We start from the raw sequence: 20,112 nt of genomic DNA, 5'->3' as shown, positions 1-20,112 counted from the left end.
TGCTTGACATCATGGGAAAATCAAAAGAAATCAGCCAAGACCTCAGAAAACAAATTGTAGGCCTCCACAAGTCTGGTTGATCCTTGGGAGCAATTTCCAAACGCCTGAAGGTACCACGTTCATCTGTACAAACAATAGTACGCAAGTATAAACACCATGGGACCCCGCAGCCGTCATACCGCTCATGAAGGAGACGCGTTCTGTCTCCTAGAGATGAACGTACTTTGGTGCGCAAAGTGCGAATCAATCCCAGAACAACAGTTTAAATGTATTTGGCTAAAGTGAATGTAAACTTCCGACTTCAACTGTATCTTGATTTTACTCAGTGTAACCAATAGTATGTTGTTTTGACCCAGTGTGGTGTGTTTAGATGGTTGTTATGATTGAAAAGGCTGAGCGGATGTGTCAAAGATTTGTTTGGGTCTCAACTCAAATTGGTTTACCAAAGCTGAAAGGCATCTTCATCTCAAATCTAGAATACAGTCTTTACAGATGTGTCAAAAAATGTCCCGAGGTTCAGTAAATGGAAACACACTGTCACTCTGGAACATATATACTGACCGGCCAGTTTATTAGGTACACCCATCTAGTACCGGGTCGGACCCCCCTTTGCCTCCAGAACAGCCTGAATTCTTCGGGGGCATTCTACAAGGTGTCGGAAACGTTCCACAGGGATGTTGGTCCATGCTGATGTGATGGCATCATGCAGTTGCTGCAGATTGGACGGCGGTACATTCATGCTGCCAACAGCCCGTTCCATCTCATCCCAAAGATGCTCTATTGGGTTGAGGTCTGAGGACTGTGCAGGCCACTCAAGTAAACTGAACTCACTGTCATGTTCCAGGCGATGTTTTTCCACTCCTCAGTTGTCCAGTGTTGGTGATGGCGTGCCCACTGGAGCCGCTTCTTCTTGTTTTTAGCTGATAGGAGTGGAACCCGGTGTGGTCGTCTGCTGCAATAGCCCATCCGTGACAAGGACCGCTGAGTTGTGCGTTCCGAGATGCCGTTCGGCACACCACTGTTATACTGCGTCTTTATCTTCCTGTTTGTAGCCCGCTTGTTAGCTTGCACCATTCTTGTCATTCTCCTTCGACCTCTGTCATCAACGAGCTGTTTTCACCCACAGAACTGCCACTGACTGGATGTTTTTTGTTTGTCGCACCATTCTCTGTAAACCCTGGACACTGTTCTGCGTATATAAAGCCCAGGAGGGCGGCCGTTTCTGAGATAATGGATCCAGCGTGCCTGGCACCAACGATCATACCACGCTCAGTCACTTAGGCCCAATCAAACAGTAGCTGAATGCCTCGATGCCTGTCTGCCTGCTTTATATAGCAAGCCACGGCCACGTGACTCAGCGATCCGTTTTCATTAATGGGGTACCTAATAAACTGGCCATTGTACAGTGGGGGAAAAAAGTATTTAGTCAGCCACCAATTGTGCAAGTTCTCCCACTTAAAAAGATGAGAGAGGCCTGTAATTTTCATCATAGGTACACGTCAACTATGACACAAAATGAAATCCTGAAAATCACATTGTAGGATTTTTAATGAATTTATTTGCAAATTATGGTGGAAAATAAGTATTTGGTCAATAACAAAAGTTTCTCAATACTTTGTTATATACCCTTTGTTGGCAATGACACAGGTCAAACGTTTTCTGTAAGTCTTCACAAGGTTTTCACACACTGTTGCTGGTATTTTGGCCCATTCCTCCATGCAGATCTCCTCTAGAGCAGTGATGTTTTGGGGCTGTCGCTGGGCAACACGGACTTTCAACTCCCTCCAAAGATTTTCAATGGGGTTGAGATCTGGAGACTGGCCAGGCCACTCCAGGACCTTGAAATGCTTCTTACGAAGCCACTCCTTCGTTGCCTGGGCGGTGTGTTTGGGATCATTGTCATGCTGAAAGACATAGCCACGTTTTATCTTCAATGCCCTTGCTGAGGGAAGGAGGTTTTCACGCAAAATCTCACGATACATGGCCCCATTCATTCTTTCCTTTACACGGATCAGTCGTCCTGGTTCCTTTGCAGAAAAACAGCCCCAAAGCATGATGTTTCCACCCCCATGCTTCACAGTAGGTATGGTGTTCTTTGGATGCAACTCAGCATTCTTTGTCCTCCAAACACGACGAGTTGAGTTTTTACCAAAAAGTTCTATTTTGGTTTCATCTGACCATATGACATTCTCCCAATCCTCTTCTGGATCATTCAAATGCACTCAAAAGCAACTTCAGACGGGCCTGGACATGTACTGGCTTAAGCAGGGGGACACGTCTGGCACTGCAGGATTTGAGTCCCTGGCGGCGTAGTGTGTTACTGATGGTAGGCTTTTTTACTTTGGTCCCAGCTCTCTGCAGGTCATTCACTAGGTCCCCCCGTGTGGTTCTGGGATTTTTGCTCACCGTTCTTGTGATCATTTTGATCCCACTGGGTGAGATAATAATATAATAATAATAATAATAATAATAATAATAATATAATAATAATAAAATATCTTCTTGCGAGATCTTGCGTGGAGCCCCAGATCAAGGGAGATCAAGGGAGATTATCAGTGGTCTTGTATGTCTTCCATTTCCTAATAATTGCTCCCACAGTTGATTTCTTCAAACCAAGCTGCTTACCTATTGCAGATTCAGTCTTCCCAGCCTGGTGCAGGTCTACAATTTTGTTTCTGGTGTCCTTTGACAGCTCTTTGGTCTTGGCCATAGTGGAGTTTGGAGTGTGACTGTTTGAGGTTGTGGACAGGTGTATTTTATACTGATAACAAGTTCAAACAGGTGCCATTAATACAGGTAACAAGTGGAGGACAGAGGAGCCTCTTAAAGAAGAAGTTACAGGTCTGTGAGAGCCAGAAATCTTGCTTGTTTGTAGGTGACCAAATACTTATTTTCCACCATAATTTGCAAATAAATTCATAAAAAATCCTACAAGGTGATTTTCTGGATTTGTTTTACTCAATCTGAAAATTACAGGCCTCTCTCATCTTTTTAAGTGGGAGAACTTGCACAATTGGTGGCTGACTAAATACTTTTCCCCCCCACTGTATATCTTTCTATATAAGAGTGTAAACAACAACTAGGTCTAAAAAAGGTTCCACTTTGAAAACACAGCCAGCCTTCCCCAAAAGCATTCTTTGACATTTTTTCTTGCTGCAAGTGTTCTCCTGCCCCTCCCCTCCTCCTCTGTGTTGGTCCTGGGCCAGTAGTGGTACAGTGTGTTCTGATGGGTTCTGTGTGTTCCGACACATTCCACTGGAAACAGTAAACATTCCGACTGGATTAATTGCCAACCTCTTTCTCCCAAGTCTGCTGCTTGTCAGAACTATAGATTAACAGGAGGGATTGAACTTCTTCAGTCCAAATTCAGTGTCACGATCGTCGAAAGGAGGAGACCAAAGCGCAGCGTGTTGAGCGAACATCGTAGACTTTATTTAATTAAAGAAACCACGATCAAAAACAACAAACCAAATAGGACGAAAGTGAAGTCCAAATACTGATATACACTAACAGCAACAAGGAAACAAAAACCCACAAAACCAAGGTGAAACCACACCGTATAAATATGGCTCCCAATCAGAGATAACGAGCCGACAGCTGACACTCGTTACCTCCGATTGGGAGTCATATGACTAATCAACATAAAGAACAATTAACCCAAACATAGAAATGCACAACCAGAAATCCCCAGCATGAAATACACCCAACCAATGAAAATAAACAACCCTGGCTCAAATATCAAGGTCCGTGGAGCCAGAGATGTCACAGTACCCCCTAAAGGTGCGACCTCCGGGCGCACCAGCATACCAGTCTAGGGGAGGGTCTGGGTGGGCGTCTGTCCAGGTGGCGGCTCTGGCCCAGGTCGTGGTCCCCACCCCACCTTAGTCACTATCCGCTTCCGTATCCCCCTCCACATGACCACCCCCCAACTAAACCCCACTGGATTAAGGGGCGGCACCGGACTAAGGGGCAGCACCGGACTAAGGGGCAGCCCTGGACTAAGGGGCCGCACCGGGCTAAGGGACAGTACCTGACTAGCTGGCTCTGGCGGATCCTGGCTGGACGGCTCTGGCGCATCCTGGCTGGACGGCTCTGGCGGATCCTGGCTGGACGGCTCTGGCGGATCCTGGCTGGACGGCTCTGGCGGATCCTGTCTGGCAGAAGGCTCTGGCTGATCCTGTCTGGCAGAAGGCTCTGGCTGATCCTGTCTGGCAGAAGGCTCTGGCTGATCCTGTCTGGCAGAAGGCTCTGGCTGATCCTGTCTGGCAGAAGGCTCTGGCTGATCCTGTCTGGCAGAAGGCTCTGGCTGATCCTGTCTGGCAGAAGGCTCTGGCTGATCCTGTCTGGCGGAAGGCTCCTGGCTGATCCTGTCTGGCGGAAGGCTCTGGCTGCTCCTGTCTGGCGGAGAGCTCTAGCGGCTCCCGGTCTGGCGGACGGCTCTGAAGGCTCATGGCAGACGGGGCGGCTTTGCAGGCTCAGTACCGACGGGCAGCTCCTGCGGCGCTTGGCAGACGGACAGTTCAGACGGCGTTGGGCAGACGGGCAGTTCAGGCGCCCGTTGGGCAGACGGGCAGTTCAGACGGCGTTGGGCAGACGGACGTTCAGGCCCCGTTGGGCAGACGGCAGACTCTGGCCGTCTGAGGCGCACCGTAGACTTGGTGCGTGGTGGCCGGAACAGGCCGGACCGGGCTGGCGACGCGCACCGTAGTCTTGGTGCGGGTGGCAGGAACAGGCCGGGTCGGGCTGGCGACGCGCACCGTAGTCTTGGTGCGGGTGGCAGGAACAGGCCGGACCGGGCTGGCGACGCGCACCGTAGACTTGGTGCGGGTGGCAGGAACAGGCCGGGTCGGGCTGGCGACGCGCACCGTAGTCTTGGTGCGGGTGGCAGGAACAGGCCGGACCGGGCTGGCGACGCGCACCGTGACTTGGTGCGCGGTGGCAGGAACAGGCCGGGTCGGGCTGGCGACGCGCACCGTGGTCTTGGTGCGGAGTGGCAGAACAGGCCGGACCGGGCTGGCGACGCGCACCGTAGTCTTGCGTGCGGGTGGCAGAACAGGCCGGACCGGGCTGTGGAGACGGATAGGAGGCCTGGAGCGAACAGCGGACACCACCCGTCCTGGCTGAATGCCTACCCTCACACACTCTGTGTGAGGCATCAGCACAGGACGTACAGGGCGGTGTACCCCTGGCCTGGTGGCCTCCTGGATACTCCCCCTTTTCTCCTCCGTCAGCCCCGTCGTCCATGCCGTGTGCCCCCCCCCCTAAAAATTTCTGGGGTTGACACACGACCCTCCGACGATGGCCCTGCTGCCGCCGTTGCTCCTCTCTCGCCAGGGCCTTGATCCTTCCCCAAGGTCCCTTGCCTCCGAGCATGTCCTCCCAGGACCACGATGTGCCCACCTGGGCCATCGCCAGCCTCTCTATCTCCTTGCCCGGTGCCTCCTCCCATGTCCAGTCTCCCTGCTCCTGGACACGCTGCTTGGTCTTTCTTTGGTGGGTTTTTCTGTCACGATCGTCGAAAGGAGGAGACCAAAGCGCAGCGTGTTGAGCGAACATCGTAGACTTTATTTAATTAAAGAAACCACGATCAAAAACAACAAACCAAATAGGACGAAAGTGAAGTCCAAATACTGATATACACTAACAGCAACAAGGAAACAAAAACCCACAAAACCAAGGTGAAACCACACCGTATAAATATGGCTCCCAATCAGAGATAACGAGCCGACAGCTGACACTCGTTACCTCCGATTGGGAGTCATATGACTAATCAACATAAAGAACAATTAACCCAAACATAGAAATGCACAACCAGAAATCCCCAGCATAGAAATACACCCAACCAATGAAAATAAACAACCCTGGCTCAAATATCAAGGTCCGTGGAGCCAGAGTGTCACATTCAGGGAACAGTATTTTATGGAAACCTATTTAACAGGTTTTTAAAAAAGGTCTGGGGAGAAGATGCGTGTTAGTTGGGTGAGTGCAAATCATCTTGAGGTACGTTAGAAGTTTAAAGAAAGTAGCTACCACTGGCATTGATTGGCCAACGATGAAACATACTCTCCCGTTGTATCTTTGCCCAAAGTCGCTTTTTATTTATCCTTATGTACTGTAGAAGAATATAAAAGCCACTTTGGAAGGAGTGACCCTTGTTAATGTTTAAAGTATTTCACGCTATAAGACAATAACCTCTTCCTGCTTTGAGATGCTAGAAGGTGGGAGAATCTGAGGGTATTAGGACAGTGACGCCAGGACAGCGGAGTCACTCACCAGCTTCCGGAGACACTTGAAACCCCACCTCTTTAAGGAATACCTGGGATAGGATAAAGTAATCCTTCTACCCCCCCTTACCCCACCCAAAAAAGTATAATAATATATATATATATATATATATTAAAACAATAAAAAATAAAAAATACAAAAAAATAAAAAATAAACACAAATAAACAAACAAACAAAAATAATTATTGTAAAGTGGTTGTCCCACTGGCTATCATAAGGTGAATGCACTAATTTGTAAGTGGCTCTGGATAAGAGCGTCTGCTAAATGACTTAAATGTAAATGTAAATGCAGTAGCATCTGTACCCTGTTCTGAACACAACAACACAACAAACCCATACTGTATCTAGCTGACATACATTATTTATGATGGTCGTAAATAGAAGCCTTTGAAATTCCTCATTTAGCCTTTTTGAGTTACAATCAACAGTTCAATCAACAGTTCTGCTTGGGTTTTTTTCTCTCCGGGAATGTCTTTTATATTTATGATGACGGTATAGTATACTGGGAGCTGTAGCTAGTGGTATTTATGGTGACGGTATAGTATACTGGGAGCTGTAGCTAGTGGTATTTATGGTGACGGTATAGTATACTGGGAGCTGTAGCTAGTGGTATTTATGGTGACGGTATAGTATACTGGGAGCTGTAGCTAGTGGTATTTATGGTGACGGTATAGTATACTGGGAGCTGTAGCTAGTGGTATTTATGGTGACGGTATAGTATACTGGGAGCTGTAGCTAGTGGTATTTATGGTGACGGTATAGTATACTGGGAGCTGTAGCTAGTGGTATTTATGGTGACGGTATAGTATACTGGGAGCTGTAGCTAGTGGTATTTATGGTGACGGTATAGTATACTGGGAGCTGTAGCTAGTGGTATTTATGGTGACGGTATAGTATACTGGGAGCTGTAGCTAGTGGTATTTATGGTGACGGTATAGTATACTGGGAGCTGTAGCTAGTGGTATTTATGGTGATGGTATAGTATACTGGGAGCTGTAGCTAGTGGTATTTATGGTGATGGTATAGTATACTGGGAGCTGTAGCTAGTGGTATTTATGGTGACGGTATAGTATACTGGGAGCTGTAGCTAGTGGTATTTATGGTGACGGTATAGTATACTGGGAGCTGTAGCTAGTGGTATTTATGGTGACGGTATAGTATACTGGGAGCTGTAGCTAGTGGTATTTATGGTGACGGTATAGTATACTGGGAGCTGTAGCTAGTGGTATTTATGGTGACGGTATAGTATACTGGGAGCTGTAGCTAGTGGTATTTATGGTGACGGTATAGTATACTGGGAGCTGTAGCTAGTGGTATTTATGGTGATGGTATAGTATACCTGGAGCTGTAGCTAGTGGTATTTATGGTGACGGTATAGTATACTGGGAGCTGTAGCTAGTGGTATTTATGGTGACGGTATAGTATACTGGGAGCTGTAGCTAGTGGTATTTATGGTGACGGTATAGTATACTGGGAGCTGTAGCTAGTGGTATTTCTGGTGATGGTATAGTATACTGGGAGCTGTAGCTAGTGGTATTTATGGTGACGGTATAGTATACTGGGAGCTGTAGCTAGTGGTATTTATGGTGACGGTATAGTATACTGGGAGAGCTGTAGCTAGTGGTATTTATGGTGACGGTATAGTATACTGGGAGCTGTAGCTAGTGGTATTTATGGTGACGGTATAGTATACTGGGAGCTGTAGCTAGTGGTATTTATGGTGACGGTATAGTATACTGGGAGCTGTAACTAGTGGTATTTATGGTGACGGTATAGTATACTGGGAGCTGTAGCTAGTGGTATTTATGGTGACGGTATAGTATACTGGGAGCTGTAGCTAGTGGTATTTATGGTGACGGTATAGTATACTGGGAGCTGTAGCTAGTGGTATTTATGGTGACGTTAGTATACTGGGAGCTGTAGCTAGTGGTATTTATGGTGACGGTATAGTATACTGGGAGCTGTGCTAGTGGTATTTATGGTGACGGTTATAGTATACTGGGGAGCTGTAGCTAGTGGTATTTATGGTGACGGTATAGTATACTGGGAGCTGTAGCTAGTGGTATTTATGGTGACGGTATAGTATACTGGGAGCTGTAGCTAGTGGTATTTATGGTGACGGTATAGTATACTGGGAGCTGTAGCTAGTGGTATTTATGGTGACGGTATAGTATACTGGGAGCTGTAGCTAGTGGTATTTATGGTGACGGTATAGTATACTGGGAGCTGTAGCTAGTGGTATTTATGGTGACGGTATAGTATACTGGGAGCTGTAGCTAGTGGTATTTATGGTGACGGTATAGTATACTGGGAGCTGTAGCTAGTGGTATTTGTGGTGACGGTATAGTATACTGGGAGCTGTAGCTAGTGGTATTTATGGTGACGGTATAGTATACTGGGAGCTGTAGCTAGTGGTATTTATGGTGACGGTATAGTATACTGGGAGCTGTAGCTAGTGGTATTTATGGTGATGGTATAGTATACTGGGAGCTGTAGCTAGTGGTATTTATGGTGACGGTATAGTATACTGGGAGCTGTAGCTAGTGGTATTTATGGTGACGGTATAGTATACTGGGAGCTGTAGCTAGTGGTATTTATGGTGACGGTATAGTATACTGGGAGCTGTAGCTAGTGGTAGTTTATGGTGACGGTATAGTATACTGGGGAGCTGTAGCTAGTGGTATTTATGGTGACGGTATAGTATACTGGGAGCTGTAGCTAGTGGTATTTATGGTGACGGTATAGTATACTGGGAGCTGTAGCTAGTGGTATTTATGGTGACGGTATAGTATACTGGGGAGCTGTAGCTAGTGGTATTTATGGTGACGGTATAGTATACTGGGAGCTGTAGCTAGTGGTATTTATGGTGACGGTATAGTATACTGGGAGCTGTAGCTAGTGGTATTTATGGTGATGGTATAGTATACTGCGGAGCTTCGTAGCTAGTGGTATTTATGGTGACGGTATAGTATACTGGGAGCTGTAGCTAGTGGTATTTATGGTGACGGTATAGTATACTGGGAGCTGTAGCTAGTGGTATTTATGGTGACGGTATAGTATACTGGGAGCTGTAGCTAGTGGTATTTATGGTGATGGTATAGTATACTGGGAGCTGTAGCTAGTGGTATTTATGGTGACGGTATAGTATACTGGGAGCTGTAGCTAGTGGTATTTATGGTGACGGTATAGTATACTGGGAGCTGTAGCTAGTGGTATTTATGGTGACGGTATAGTATACTGGGAGCTGTAGCTAGTGGTATTTATGGTGACGGTATAGTATACTGGGAGCTGTAGCTAGTGGTATTTATGGTGACGTATAGTATACTGGGAGCTGTAGCTAGTGGTATTTATGGTGATGGTATAGTATACTGGGAGCTGTAGCTAGTGGTATTTATGGTGATGGTATAGTATACTGGGAGCTGTAGCTAGTGGTATTTATGGTGACGGTATAGTATACTGGGAGCTGTAGCTAGTGGTATTTATGGTGACGGTATAGTATACTGGGAGCTGTAGCTAGTGGTATTTATGGTGACGGTATAGTATACTGGGAGCTGTAGCTAGTGGTATTTATGGTGACGGTATAGTATACTGGGAGCTGTAGCTAGTGGTATTTATGGTGATGGTATAGTATACTGGGAGCTGTAGCTAGTGGTATTTATGGTGATGGTATAGTATACTGGGAGCTGTAGCTAGTGGAACTGTCAGCGGTCGCGCCCACATTGCTTCCTCCCACGTCTGTGACATTGGGCTTCAGGGAGAGAAAGTGACTGGCAGATTCCTCCATATTCCCCCCGTACATCCCAAATCAGTGGGTAAACCTCCTGCACACTACGGGGGGAGTTAATTACTGTAGGACCAATGGGAATCAGGGAACAGGGAGACTCACTCTTCAGATGGAAGTGTTGAGTGGAAGGCTGGTGGTGCGTTAGATTGTATTAGTCACATCAAACTCACATTTCCCTCTATCTTTCATTTTGGAACTCACATTTCCCTCTATCTTTCATTTTGGAACTCACATTTCCCTCTATCTTTCATTTGGAACTCACATTTCCCTCTATCTTTCATCTTGGAACTCACATTTCCCTCTATCTTTCATTTGGAACTCACATTTCCCTCTATCTTTCATTTGGAACTCACATTTCCCTCCATCTTTCATTTGGAACTCACATTTCCCTCTATCTTTCATTTGGAACTCACGTTTCCCTCTATCTTTCATTTGGAACTCACATTTCCCTCCATCTTTCATTTGGAACTCACATTTCCCTCCATCTTTCATTTGGAACTCACATTTCCCTCTATCTTTCATTTGGAACTCAAATTTCCCTCTATCTTTCATTTAGAACTCACATTTCCCTCTATCTTTCATTTGAGAACATCAGCCTGGGTGTCACCGGGTAGACAGGAGAGGAGACCAGAGGATGTTGAGAACATCAGCCTGGGTGTCACCAGGTAGACAGGAGAGGAGACCAGAGGATGTTGAGAACATCAGCCTGGGTGTCACCGGGTAGACAGGAGAGGAGACCAGAGGATGTCGAGAACATCAGCCTGGGTGTCACCAGGTAGACAGGAGAGGAGACCAGAGGATGTCGAGAACATCAGCCTGGGTGTCACCGGGTAGACAGGAGAGGGAGACCAGAGGATGTTGAGAACATCAGCCTGGGTGTCACGCGGGTAGACAGGAGAGGAGACCAGAGGATGTTGAGAACATCAGCCTGGGTGTCACCAGGTAGACGGGAGAGGAGACCAGAGGATGTTGAGAGACATCAGCCTGGGTGTCACCAGGTAGACAGGAGAGGAGACCAGAGGATGTTGAGAACATCAGCCTGGGTGTCACCGGGTAGACAGGAGAGGAGACCAGAGGGATGTTGAGAACATCAGCCTGGGTGTCACCGGGTAGACAGGAGAGGAGACCAGAGGATGTTGAGAACATCAGCCTGGGTGTCACCAGGTAGACAGGAGAGGAGACCAGAGGATGTTGAGAACATCAGCCTGGGTGTCACCGGGTAGACAGGAGAGGAGACCAGGGGATGTTGAGAACATCAGCCTGGGTGTCACCGGGTAGACAGGAGAGGGAGACCAGAGGATGTTGAGAACATCAGCCTGGGTGTCACGGGTAGACGGAGAGGAGACCAGAGGGATGTTGAGAACATCAGCCTGGGTGTCACCGGGTAGACAGGAGAGGAGACCAGAGGATGTTGAGAACATCAGCCTGGGTGTCACCGGGGTAGACAGGAGAGAGACCAGAGGATGTTGAGAACATCAGCCTGGGTGTCACCGGGTAGACAGGAGGAGACCAGAGGATGTTGAGAACATCAGCCTGGGTGTCACCGGGTAGACAGGAGAGGAGACCAGAGGATGTCGAGAACATCAGCCTGGGTGTCACCGGGTAGACAGGAGAGGAGACCAGAGGATGTTGAGAACATCAGCCTGGGTGTCACCGGGTAGACAGGGAGGAGACCAGAGGATGTTGAGAACATCAGCCTGGGTGTCACCGGGTAGACAGGAGAGGAGACCAGAGGATGTTGAGAGAACATCAGCCTGGGTGTCACCGTGTAGACAGGAGAGGAGACCAGAGGATGTTGAGAACATCAGCCTGGGTGTCACCGGGTAGACAGGAGAGGAGACCAGAGGATGTTGAGAACATCAGCCTGGGAGTCACCAGGTAGACAGGAGAGGAGACCAGAGGATGTTGAGAACATCAGTCAGAGACAGTAGTGATTTCTGCTATTTGAGATTTTCAGAACACGACGACAAAGAAAAACTAAACAAAAAAACTGATTCGCTGTCGATTAATGTATTTCATTTCCTGGTTCAAACCGATTCGCTTATCTATTAATGTATTTCATTTCCTGGTAAACCGATTCGCTATCGATTTAATGTATTTCATTTCCTGGTAAACCGATTCGCTATCGATTTAATGTATTTTATTTCCTGGTAAACCGATTCGCTATCTATTAATGTATTTCATTTCCTGGTAAACCGATTCGCTACTCGATTAATGTATTTCATTTCCTGGTAAAGAGGACACTCATCAACGAACGTTCAAATTATTCGGATTTTCAGAGCATTATTCTTTATCTTTTAACCAGACTCCCCCCAGTGTGTCTTCTATGTGGTCTGGGGTGAGTACGGGTAAAAATATACAAAATAATGCTCTGGAAATCGGAATAACTTCAACGGTCGTTGTTGATGTCCTCTTTACCGGAAACAAAATATAGATGAATTGTTTTTTCATAGGAGTTTATTTTTTAATTTTTTAAATTTTTTTATTTAATTTGTCGTGTTCTAAATATCAAACAGCATAAGTTAGAAGACAGTTTTAACTTGTTGAATTATTCATGTTCAGTTGTTGTGTGGATACGGCATTGTTCTGCGTAGGCAGCTTCAACATAGGGCCTGTCCCAAATGGCGCCCTTTGGGCCCTGGCCTAGAGTAGTGCACTACAAAGGGAAAAGGGTGCCATTTGGGATGTTGCTCAATGCTCTTCAGCCTTCACTTGCTCGAGGAACCATTTAATTGTTTGTTGTGTTAAAGATGCTCTTCTCAGGATTACATTTTTCATTAAATTATTATATTTGGAGATAAAACTATTAATAATCTGACAGATTCCTGTCCGTGAATGACTTGGCCCGTCCCCAAATGGCACCCTATTCCCTATACGATGCACTGCTCTGGCCAAAAGTAATTCGATTATTATGCTGTAATGGGGTTGTCATTTTGGGACGCACATCTTGATTAACCCCAGAACAACCTTTACACAACATCCTCCTCCTCCTCCTCGCGAACTCTTCCCCTCCCCACTCAGAATAGTTGTGTTTAAAATCCAACTTTAAGTGTTCTTCATGCGCAGCCAGCTGCCGGCTGGTGCTCGAGGCTAACCACAGCTCCATCCATTACTAGAATCAGTCATTCCAACTATAGCGTTGTTGTTTTTCTACCAGTTTTATGACACCATCATAAGCATTTACCCACCTCAGATGATCGGGGGGGGGGGGGCAGCAGTATCCCTGCACATTGTTGATATGGTACTGACCCTGTATATAGTCACCTTACCCTTATACAGTCATGGTCAAATGTTTTGAGAATGACACAAATACTAATTTTCACAAAGTCTGCTGCCTCAGTTTTGATGATGGCAATTTGCATATACTCCAGAATGTCATGAAGAGTGATCAGATGAATTGCAATTAATTGCAAAGTCCCTCTTTAAATTAACTTAATCCCCCAAAAACATTTCCACTGCATTTCAGCCCTGCCACAAAAGGACCAGCTGACATCATGTCAGTGATTCTCTCGTTAACACAGGTGAGAGTGATGACGAGGACAAGGCTGGAGATCACTCTGTCATGCTGATTGAGTTAGAATAACAGACTGGAAGCTTTAAAAGGAGGGTGGTGCTTGAAATCATTGTTCTTCCTCTGTTAACCATGGTTACCTACAAGGAAACACGTGCCGTCATCATTGCTTTGCACAAAAAGGGCTTCACAGGCAAGGATATTGCTGCTAGTAAGATGCCATTTATCGGATCATCAAGAACTTCAAGGAGAGAGGTTCAATTGTTGTGAAGAAGGCATCAGGGCGCCCAAGAAAGTCCAGCAAGCGCCAGGACCGTCTCCTAAAGTTGATTCAGCTGCGGGATCGGGGCACCACCAGTGCAGGAGCTTGTTTAGGAATGGCCTGGTGTCAAAGAAGCCACTTCTCTCCAGGAAAAACATCAGGGACAGACTGATATTCTGCAAAAGGTACAGGGATTGGACTGCTGAGGACTGGGGTAAAGTATATATATACATTATTTCCAGTAGCAGGTTATTGAACCCAGGTCCAGATATTGCTTTGCACAAAAAGGGCTTCACAGGCATGGATATTGCTGCTAGTAAGATTGCACCTAAATCAACCATTTATCGAATCATCAAGAACTTCAAGGAGAGTTTCAATTGTTGTGAAGAAGGCGTCAGGGCGCCCAAGAAAGTCCAGCAAGCGCCAGGACCGTCTCCTAAAGTTGATTCAGCTGCTGGATCGGGGCAAGGAAGGTGGAGTGTGACACTTGAAACCCTACCTCTTTAATACCTGGAATAGTATAAAGTAATCCTTCTACCCCCCCCCATAAAAAAAAAGGTGGTTGTCCCACTGGCTATCATAAGTTGAATGCACCAATTTGTAAGTGGCTCTGGATAAGAGCATCTGCTAAATGATGTAAATGTAAATATAATGAAAGGGTCCAAACCGAAGAAGGACTTACTTTACAGTGGCTGCCCTGGCTGGCTGGTGACTCTCCCTCCGGCAGGGCCAGTTCCAGGCAGAAGTGACCCCCGGCTAGGGGGCCTCCATTTTATAGGAACTCAGTCGGGATCTCAACGTACTATTGAGAGTAAGAATAGCACTGGCGTGTATTCATGGATGCCAAGGGAAGCCAGGCCCCCCCCCCCCAAAAAAAACAACAACATATAAAATAATCTATCTGCCGTCACGTGTTCAAGAGGCTGAATGTATCTCACCGGAGAAAGCATCAGAGTGAGCGAAACACCAGTATCCCTGCACATTGTTGATATGGTACTGACCCTGTATATAGTCACCTTACCCCTATACATACAGTGGGGGAAAAAAGTATTTAGTCAGCCACCAATTGTGCAAGTTCTCCCACTTAAAAAGATGAGAGAGGCCTGTAATTTTCATCATAGGTACATCGTCAACTATGACAGACAAAATGAGAAAAAAATCCAGAAAATCACATTGTAGGATTTTTATGCATTTATTTGCAAATTATGGTGGAAAATAAGTATTTGGTCAATAACAAAGTTTCTCAATACTTTGTTATATACCCTTTGTTGGCAATGACACAGGTCAAACGTTTTCTGTAAGTCTTCACAAGGTTTTCACACACTGTTGCTGGTATTTTGGCCCATTCCTCCATGCAGATCTCCTCTAGAGCAGTGATGTTTTGGGGCTGTCAGCTGGGCAACACGGACTTTCAACTCCCCTCCAAAGATTTTCTATGGGGTTGAGATCTGGAGACTGGCTAGGCCACTCCAGGACCTTGAAATGCTTCTTACAAAGCCACTCCTTCGTTTTCCGGGGCGGTGTGTTTGGGATCATTGTCATGCTGAAAGACCCAGCCACGTTTCATCTTCAATGCCCTTGCTGATGGAAGGAGGTTTTCACTCAAAAATCTCCGATACATGGCCCCATTCATTCTTTCCTTTACACGGATCAGTCATCCTGGTCCCTTTGCAGAAAAAAACAGCCCCAAAGCATGATGTTTCCACCCCCATGCTTCACAGTAGGTATGGTGTTCTTTGGATGCAACTTTGTCCTCCAAACACGACAACTTGAGTTTTTACCAAAAAGTTATATTTTGGTTTCATCTGACCATATGACATTCTCCCAATCCTCTTCTGGATCATCCAAATGCACTCTAGCAAACTTCAGACGGGCGTGGACATGTACTGGCTTAAGCAGGGGGATCACGTCTGCCACTGCAGGATTTGAGTCCCTGGCGCGTAGTGTGTACTGATGGTAGGCTTTGTTACTTTGGTCCCAGCTCTCTGCAGGTCATTCACTAGGTCCCCCCGTGTGGTTCTGGGATTTTTGCTCACCGTTCTTGTGATCATTTTGACCCCCACGGGGGTGAGATCTCACGTGGAGCCCCAGATCGAGGGAGATTATCAGTGGTCTTGCATGTCTTCCATTTCCTAATAATTGCTCCCACAGTTGATTTCTTCAAACCAAGCTGCTTACCTATTGCAGATTCAGTCTTCCCAGCCTGGTGCAGGTCTACAATTTTGTTTCTGGTGTCCTTTGACAGCTCTTTGGTCTTGGCCATAGTGGAGTTTGGAGTGTGACTGTTTGATGTTGTGGACAGGTGTCTTTTATACTGATAACAAGTTCAAACAGGTGCCATTAATACAGGTAACGAGTGGAGGACAGAGGAGCCTCTAAAGAAGAAGTTACAGGTCTGTGAGAGCCAGAAATCTTGCTTGTTTGTAGGTGACCAAATACTTATTTTCCACCATAATTTGCAATAAATTCATTAAGAAATCCTACAATGTGATTTTCTGGATTTTTCTTTTCTCAATTTGTCTGTCATAGTTGACGTGTACCTATGATGAAAATTACAGGCCTCTCTCATCTTTTTAAGTGGGAGAACTTGCACAGTTGGTGGCTGACTAAATACTTTTTTCCCCCACTGTATCTACCTCCATCACTCCAGTATCCCTGCACATTGTTTATATGGTACTGACCATGTATATAGTCACCTTACCCCTATACATATCTACCTCCATCACTCCAGTATCCCTGCACATTGTTAATATGGTACTGGAACTGACCCTGTATATAGTCACCTTACCCCTATACATATCTACCTCCATCACTCCAGTATCCCTGCACATTGTTGATATGGTACTGACCCTGTATATAGTCACCTTACCCCTATACAGTCATGGTCAAAAGTTTTGAGAATGACACAAATACTAATTTTCACTAAGTCTACTGCCTCAGTTTTGATGATGGCAATTTGCATATACTCCAGAATGTCATGAAGAGTGATCAGATGAATTGCAATTAATTGCAAAGTCCCTCTTTGCCATGAAAATTAACTGAATCCCCAAAAAACATTTCCACTGCATTTCAGCCCCTGCCACAAAGGGACCAGCTGACATCATGTCAGGTGATTCTCTCGTTAACACAGGTGAGGAAGTGTTGACGAGGACAAGGCTGGAGATCACTCTGTCATGCTGATTGAGTTAGAATAACAGACTGGAAGCTTTAAAAGGAGGGTGGTGCTTGAAATCATTGTTCTTCCTCTGTTAACCATGGTTACCTACAAGGAAACACGTGCCGTCATCATTGCTTTGCACAAAAAGGGCTTCACAGGCAAGGATATAGCTGCTAGTAATCGGATCATCAAGAACTTCAAGGAGAGAGGTTCAATTGTTGTGAAGAAGGCGTCAGGGCGCCCAAGAAAGTCCAGCAAGCGCCAGGACCGTCTCCTAAAGTTGATTCAGCTGCGGGATCGGGCACACCAGTGCAGAGCTTGTTTAGGAATGGCCTGGTGTCAAGAAGCCACTTCTCTCCAGGAAAAACATCAGGGACAGACTGATATTCTGCAAAAGGTACAGGATTGGACTGCTGAGGGACTGGGGTAAGTATATAAATATACATTATTTCCAGTAGCAGGTTATTGAACCCAGGTCCAGATATTGCTTTGCACAAAAAGGGCTTCACAGGCAAGGATATTGCTGCTAGTGAAGATTGCACCTAAATCAACCATTTATCGGATCATCAAGAACTTCAAGGAGAGAGTTCAATTGTTTGTGAAGAAGGCGTCAGGGCGCCCAGAAAGTCCAGCAAGCGCCAGGACCGTCTCCTAAAGTTGATTCAGCTGCTGGATCGGGGGCACCACCAGTGCAGAGCTTGCTTAGGAATGGCAGCCGGCAGGTGTGAGTGCATCTGCACGCACAGTGAGTGGGGACTTTGGAGGATTGCCTGGTGTCAAGAAGGGCAGCAAAGAAGCCACTCTCTCCAGAAAACATCAGGGACAGACTGATATTTTGCAAAAGGTACAGGGATTGGACTGCTGAGGACTGGGGTAAAGTATATATAAATATACATTATTTCCAGTAGCAGGTTATTGAACCCAGGTCCAGATATGGTATATATGACACAGTGCCTGAGTCCCAAGTAGCACCTTTCCCTATGTAGTGCACTACTTGGACGGAGCCCTATGGGACCCTGGTCTAAAGTAGAGCACTTTTATAGGTGTTAGGATGCTATTCGGGACGCAGTCCGTGTCTTTACCATCAGTCTGGATGCAAAGGGGTCAAGAAAAATAGAAGTGTACTGGCTGGCTGGTGGCTCTCCCCTCTGTGGAGGGTCCAAGTGTACTGGCTGACTGGTGGCTCTCCCCTCTGTGGAGGGTCCAAGTGTACTGGCTGGCTGGTGGCTCTCCTCTGTGGAGGGTCCATGTACTGGCTGGCTGGTGGCTCTCCTCTGTGGAGGGTCCAAGTGTACTGGCTGGCTGGTGGCTCTCCCAGGTCTGTGGAGGGTCCAAGTGTACTGGCTGGCTGGTGGCTCTCCCTCTGTGGAGGGTCCAAGTGTACTAGCTGGCTGGTGGCTCTCCCTCTGTGGAGGGTCCAAGTGTACTGGCTGGCTGGTGGCTCTCCCTCTGTGGAGGATCCAAGTGTACTGGCTGGCTGGTGGCTCTCCCTCTGTGGAGGGTCCAAGTGTACTGGCTGGCTGGTGGCTCTCCCTCTGTGGAGGGTCCAAGTGTACTGGCTGGCTGGTGGCTCTCCCTCTGTGGAGGGTCCAAGTGTACTGGCTGGCTGGTGGCTCTCCCTCTGTGGAGGGTCCAAGTGTACTGGCTGGCTGGTGGCTCTCCCTCTGTGGAGGGTCCAAGTGTGCTGGCTGGCTGGTGGCTCTCCCTCTGTGGAGGGTCCAAGTGTACTGGCTGGCTGGTGGCTCTCCCTCTGTGGAGGGTCCAAGTGTACTGGCTGGCTGGTGGCTCTCCCTCTGTGGAGGGTCCAGAGTGTACTGGCTGGCTGGTGGCTCTCCCTCTGTGGAGGTCCGCAAGTGTACTGGCTGGCTGGTGGCTCTCCCTCTGTGGAGGGTCCAAGTGTACTGGCTGGCTGGTGGCTCTCCCCCTCTGTGGAGGGTCCAAGTGTACTGGCTGGCTGGTGGCTCTCCCTCTGTGGAGGGTCCGAAGTGTACTGGCTGGCTGGTGGCTCTCCCTCTGTGGAGGTCCAAGTGTACTGGCTGGCTGGTGGCTCTCCCTCTGTGGAGGGTCCAAGTGTACTGACTGGCTGGTGGCTCTCCCTCTGTGGAGGGTCCAAGTGTACTGGCTGGCTGGTGGCTCTCCCTCTGTGGAGGTTCAAGTGTACTGGCTGGCTGGCGGCTCTCCCTCTGTGGAGGGTCCAAATGTACTGGCTGGCTACGGCTCTCCCTCTGTGGAGGTCCAAGTGTACATGGCTGGCTGGCTGGCTCTCCCTCTGTGGAGGTCCAAGTGTACTGGCTGGCTGGTGGCTCTCCCTCTGTGGAGGGTCCAAGTGTGGCTGGCTGGCTGGTGGCTCTCCCTCTGTGGAGGGTCCAAGTGTACTGGCTGGCTGGTGGCTCTCCCTCTGTGGAGGGTCCAAGTGTACTGGCTGGCTGGTGGCTCTCCTCTGTGGAGGGTCCAAGTGTACTGGCTGGCTGGTGGCTCTCCCTCTGTGGAGGGTCCAAGTGTACTGGCTGGCTGGTGGCTCTCCCTCTGTGGAGGTCCAAGTGTACTGGCTGGCTGGTGGCTCTCCCTCTGTGGAGGGTCCAAGTGTACTGGCTGGCTGGTGGCTCTCCCTCTGTGGAGGGTCCAAGTGTACTGGCTGGCTGGTGGCTCTCCCCTCTGTGGAGGGTCCAAGTGTACTGGCTGGCTGGCGGCTCTCCCTCTGTGGAGGGTCCAAGTGTACTGGCTGGCTGGTGGCTCTCCCTCTGTGGAGGGTCCAGAAGTGTACAGGCTGGCTGGTGGCTCTCCCTCTGTGGAGGGTCCAAGTGTACTGGCTGGCTGGTGGCTCTCCCTCTGTGGAGGGTCCAAGTGTACTGGCTGGCTGGTGGCTCTCCCTCTGTGGAGGGTCCAGGTGTACTGGCTGGCTGGTGGCTCTCCCCTCTGTGGAGGGTCCAAGTGTACTGGCTGGCTGGTGGCTCTCCCTCTGTGGAGGGTCCAAGTGTTACTGAGCTGGCTGGTGGCTCTCCCCTCTGTGGAGGGTCCAAGTGTACTGGCTGACTGGTGGCTCTCCCTCTGTGGAGGGTCCAAGTGTACTGGCGTGGCTGGCGGCTCTCCCCTCTGTGGAGGGTCCAAGTGTA

Source organism: Coregonus clupeaformis, unplaced genomic scaffold (genome assembly GCF_020615455.1).
Source record: "Coregonus clupeaformis isolate EN_2021a unplaced genomic scaffold, ASM2061545v1 scaf2260, whole genome shotgun sequence".
Classification (NCBI taxonomy): domain Eukaryota; kingdom Metazoa; phylum Chordata; class Actinopteri; order Salmoniformes; family Salmonidae; genus Coregonus; species Coregonus clupeaformis.
Note: the sequence above shows the minus strand (reverse complement) of the source record.